Source organism: Oncorhynchus mykiss, chromosome 12 (genome assembly GCF_057628025.1).
Source record: "Oncorhynchus mykiss isolate SJ-2025 chromosome 12, ASM5762802v1, whole genome shotgun sequence".
NCBI classification, from domain to species: Eukaryota; Metazoa; Chordata; class Actinopteri; order Salmoniformes; family Salmonidae; genus Oncorhynchus; species Oncorhynchus mykiss.
Genome location: NC_143033.1, coordinates 42,104,001 through 42,110,000, shown reverse-complemented (window position 1 = coordinate 42,110,000; position 6,000 = coordinate 42,104,001). Strand labels below are relative to the sequence as shown.

Here is a 6,000-nt window from a genome sequence, read left to right as displayed (position 1 = left end):
TCAGTGAGGATTGAGATTTATGGCTATTATTCAACCACTATTATACACTTCTCCCCTTCCAATATTTCACGGATTGAACAACTGAATATTGCAACTTTTAAGTATGACTCACAACTCTGTATTTTTGGTTCACCGATGTATCTCGTGCGTAAAAGATCTCCAACCCTGTTAAAATAAAGGTAGATTTATGAATACTTTCCTAACCCTAAATACTCTACAATGCCAGAATATTTTTTGATATACTAAAAGGAAATGAATATGCTTATTTTCGTCATTGATCCCTAACATTCAGAACCCGTTCTTTCGATATATATATATATATATTACTAGTGTCTTTAGAAAATTCTAATTTAAGGTACATCATATTTAAAAGGATGGTTTTTAGATAAATGTACTGAAACTCCATGAGAAAATCTGTATGCCAACAAGTGCGGTGATTTTCGGCGGTTGAATTAAATGTATTCAGTGCACATAAAGCCAAAATCACACATAGAGGCCCGTCATCGACATGAGTAAGCATCAATTCACATACACTGCGTAATATGCCTACGTAACTGTCATGAAAATCCATAAGCAGTTTAGCTATTTAGCCCCTGAGAGTTGTTTCTTTTGACTTTATTTGTCCTACGGGAGCCACCGTACCTGGGTTTAACAGTTGTTGTTTTGCTAGTTCTGGAGGATATTTCTAATAAACCCGAGCCGTTTATAAACAGCTACATCTCGTTCTTTCTACATAAACAGTATTCTCTCTTGAAGTTGGAGTCCTCGAGTTTTCCAGCCATAGCCTACCCTAGGCTATATGATCGAAGTCAACACAGGTAGGCTGCAAATGTTTTCAAATATACTGAACAAAAATATAAACGCAACATGTATAGTGCTGGTTCCATGTTTGATGAGTTGAAATTAAAGATCCCAGAAATGTTTCATATCCTCAAAGCTTATTTCTCTCAAATTTTGTGCACAAATTTGTTTACATCCTTGTTAGTGAGCAGTTCTCTTTTGTCAAGATAATCCATCCACTTGAAAGGTTTGGCATATCAAGAAGCTGCACATTAAATGGCCACTAAAATGTCAGGTTTGTGCAAAACTGCACATTTTAAAGTGGCCATTTTTTTCTCAGCACAATGTGCACCAGTGTAATGATCATGCTGTTTAATCAGCTTCTTGATATGCCGCACCTGTCAGATGAATTATCTTGGCAAATTAGAACTGTTCACTAACAGGGATGTAAACAAATTTGTTCACAAAATATGATGTTTGGGTTCTTTTTATTTCAGCTCATAACATATTTTTGTTCAGTATACATAAATAATGTACAACAGATTAGGTTCTGATAGATCCCCACTACTTCTAAAGTTGTAGTATATAAACTGTTAAGTATATAAAATGTAACTCTGTAAAATCTTTGAAATTGTTGCATGTTACTTATATACTTCTGTATTTGACTCATACGCCTTAGTTTAAAGCCCAATACATTTTAAACTACTTTTTTAGTCTACTTAGCACAGGGAAGGTCATAACAATTCCTCTAATTCCTTTTCTACAAACGACCTGTGCAATTTATCCGCTTACTTTACCAGCATTGCTCCACGTAGACACAAAAACAATAGACTTGCTTTCTAATTTGATGAGCTATGAGTCCGTAGACACCGTTGACGCTCGCGGTCTGTTTTGTCATTCACTCATGCATGCTACTTCCATCGTGAGCACGCTCGTTTGCACTCTTTAGATTTGTTTTAATTTTTTTTAAATACGCTTTTCGTTTTAATTGAGCTTGTGGGCCATACCCAAAGAGTTAGTGACGCACCTGCATACTGTAAGTCTGAACACCGAATACTGAGAGGAGAGCTTAAAACTAGTGGGAACCTAAGTCTGAGTCGGTCCCTTCGAGAACTGCAAACCATCGACTGACAATTGAGCTACACGTATTTTCTATGAAGCCTAGCTTCATAAATTTCAGCCATAAGCTACTCTTTGTTGTACAAGAATAAATGACAACGGGAAATGCTGGACAAAATGTTAAGCTTAATTCAATGCTTGTTCGATACATTGTTTATTTTCTTCTGCACCTGAAGTCCCTTAACACAAAATTCAATTGAGAATTAGGCTATTCTCAGTCGAGGGAAAACGATCCATAATAATTCTCAACAAAGCCTTATAAAAACATAATTACAGTTAGGCATTCCTTGTCCAAATTTTGTGTCTTCTGAGGATGTTTTTGTTTTTGTTGTGAAAGCTAGTGCTGAAATGCTAAATCACTGACATGGTGTCACAGGTCATACCCTGGGGGCAGACCCCTGGTTTAGGGCTTAGTCTTTTACAGTGTGGCTGGTAGATTAATGCTTTGTCTGGCCAAGGTGTTCACTCAAGCATGGAGCCATATGAGAAATCTCTTTAGAGGCTGACCTGTTTAGTCAACCCAAACCTACGCAGAATGTTGAATTGCCTACCAAGTGTTAGTGTTGTCAGATACATTATTAATCTTTGTATATACAAAACTATGATGTCTCTTGATTTTAATAATTGATCTCGACATTTCGAGATCAATTTCCGTAACACGGTGCAGAATTAGCACCGTGTTACACAGTTTTCTGGAAGGATCGGAGCGGTGCATTATGCAAATTGTGTAAAATCTGACCCGTGTGTGTTGGATTTATTTATTGATTGAGCTCTACTGCATTAATGCCCATCTCAGTATGATGTGCTTACTTCCTACCCTTGCTTTAACCAATGAGTCTTTCATGCACTTCGTAGCCTATAGCTATTTGAGCATTTGATTGAGACCAACATGATTAATCTGTCGTGTTGACAGTCAAACTAAAATGCATGCTTTTCTCGCATTGGTTTGGCAAAGAACGTGTTTTTTTTTTTGTTGTGTCCCCCCCCCCCCAGAGTTTAATTTCCTAATGACAAGTTCCATCTTATCTGAAGCCATTAGTATTAATATATAGATGAGGCCTGAGGTATTACTGTGTAGTTACTGCAACGTGCCATTGGCAATCTTTTATTTGTAGCATAATATGTGCTACAGCGCTTGTTTGAGTAACTGTAGATTTCCCTCCTGTATGCCACTATGTGAAAGTGGATTATCACTATGTGAAAGTGGATTATCACTATGTGAAAGCGGATGATCAGTTATCAGTTTTTCTTTACGCGTCCGCTCATGAATCTTCTACGTTAATGTGTTATAAATTCTACCCAGGACGCGTCTCATGCATTATAGCAAGTGTTGTGGTCCTCCACCGGCCTCTCTTGTATTACGTCTTTCACTTTGTGTTCCTTCCAGGTATGTTCAGTTGAAATGATAGAGGACATGTGCAGGTAAGCGTGAAATAATACAAATGCACATTATGTCAAACACGCAACTCGTACCACTCAAACTCGATGCACTTGTGAATGTGCGAACTCTAGGGATTTGAATGGTTAACCGTTAACCGTTAACCATTTCTTTTGGCAGCTAATAAACTAATTAGTTATGCTTATCGGATTATAGGTTTGTTTGCATAATGTTATTGGAATTCAGTTTGATTTGTGTTCACTATGCAGGGTAAGTGTACCTAATTAAGCCCACCGACATCTAAATGTAGACATCTCTAACATATACTGCCCTAATTCTTGTAAAACCTCAAATTAAAGATTGATCTGTCATGATTTTTTTATGACTTTACTCACAATTTGATAAAATATGTGAAAAGTCCGGACTGGGCTTAATGTGTACAGATTATACCCTTTAAGCCCAAGGGTGCAAATGTTTAAAATGTACATTTCTTGTGTAAAATTGGGTTATAACAATCTCCCCTAAAGTTATTAAATAAACTGATCATTGCTATTCATCATGAAAGCAGCACTTATAACGGGGGTCAAATTGTTTCCACAGAGATCAATGTGGACTTCGGCTTTTGTTCTTGTCAACCAGTACACACCTGAATTAACTAGTCATAGACTTTAAACAAGACATGAATAGTTGAATCAGGTGTGTTAATGCTTGGTTAGAACACAAACCTGCACCCACACTGGCTAAGTAATGAGCAAAGACCATAACACCATTTTTCAATGACTAATCTGAAAGATTCACATTTTCTGTACTGCTGTCTTGTTAATTAGTTCAACTTGTCTTCCTAAAGCCTGTCTGAAGACCGTTTCAACTCTTCTGCACTACTGTGTTTTGAAAAGGTACAGGTGTTGGACCAAAAAACAGAATCACCTGGGTGAAAGACACTACAGTATGACAATGCCACCACCCAAAAGTGCATGAGTAGTTACCCAATAGTCATCATCTTGTCCCTCATTTGTTAACATTTTAGTCCACCACTTGTAGGTCTTCTATCCCTGATAACCCTCAACCCTGATCTCATTGTCCTCTCTGCATCAACGACTACAGGTCCAGCCAAACATCTTGGAGAGCGTACAGGGGTTTCTGATCTTGGTAAAGACACCGGGGCTAGATGCATAATATGCAGAACTGTAGTTGTGTGTTCTAATCAACTTAAATCTGAACAAAAAAAAACATTTATGCTCATGTTCATTGAATTTTAGGGATATCAACACCCCATCCCCATGTGTTTCAACGGAAACCGGCTTAATAGGAACAACAGTGATTTTTGGTGAAAAGGACAGAATAGCAAAGTCTACTCATAGAATATTTGGAAACTATTGGTTTGGGGCATGAATATACACTAGACAGTTAGCATTGAACAATTATTTCTTTGTCATTTTCATTCTGTATAGACTGAGTGCTTTTTGTGCTACTGTACCCTGTAAGCCCAACAGATGTCAAATTTACACAAATGTCATGTATGTATAACAATGCAAGGTTCATTTAACAGTAAAATAAGACAAAATGCAGGCTGTGAATGCCTGAAATCTCTTCAGCAAGTTATGTTGCTGCTGTGACATGCAGCCACGGCTTCTATTATGAAAAACCCCGATTTTTAATTGGAAATAATGGGTAATGAAATATGTTATTATTTGCATATATCAGCACATTCATCTCAATTTGAAAGTATGATCACTTACCTGAGAGGTTACTAAAAATATCTGCAAAATGTGTGTATCTGAGGGTAGCCTCAACTCAAGTTTTTTTGTGGCTTTGGAATTGGCTGCTCGTGGGAACTTGCAAAACTGTCAATAACATTAATAATAAAACGTCTGTGATTGATATCGTTTAGAATAAAACATGTTATGGATATAACAACCAGCTGAATTGGAAGTGGGCTTAATGGGTACGCCTATTTACACACACTGCAAATAGAGCCTAGTTTGAGTAGGATATCACCTTTCGGGCAGCGAGAGCTCGCAGCCACTCCAACAGCTTTTGTTTTATGCTACAATATTTTTCCTATTGTTGGACAAGCATATTGTGTACAATCGGCTATAGTTAAATGGGATACCCTAGGCTTACTACTGTTTCCAAGCAATTGAAAAATAAAATGTTTAAACTGTCAAGACGATAGGATTGCCATTGTTGCATCTTTCTATTTAGGTCTGAATGAAAAATGTCAGTTGGATGCGTGCGTTTGTATTTTCTGTCGGTCACGTAATTGATCATTTTACTATTTCAAACAAATTGAACCGGTTGTTAACCAGTTAATGGGGTGTCAGTTAGTCATCAGCAAAACTGACTCGTTTTCAGTTTTGTTATTCTCAGCTGGAGTAACATGCTGTAGCCGGCTTCCTATGATGCAATAAACATTCTTGAGAGAAACCAGGCATGACAGAATTGGGCCATTCCAAGCAGGGAAAGAGAGGGAAAGGGCAGCAGAGTGGATCTCCTCAATACAAGCCCCTCACAGCTTGGACATCATTCTTTGTCATCTGTAATAATTTTCTTATTTACTTGATTTTTTCTCTCTCTTTGACGCCAAAGGGCCTTTGCTAACCTTTTTGAGAGATGAATCTCTGTTTTCCAGACAGTGCTCAAAAATGTTTATTTCGATAGAGTGATCGTGGAACTAATAGGCCCAGTCCTATCTCATCACCAACATGGAAAAGCAAACATCT

The 6,000-nt window shown here is 37.5% G+C and overlaps 1 protein-coding gene across 7 annotated transcripts in view; it reads left to right on the top strand.

The window, feature by feature from the left end:
- The window catches only part of arhgap32b (Rho GTPase activating protein 32b), a 237,908-nt gene that overhangs the window by 46,257 nt on the left and 185,651 nt on the right, over positions 1 to 6,000 (top strand). The window lies entirely within an intron of this gene.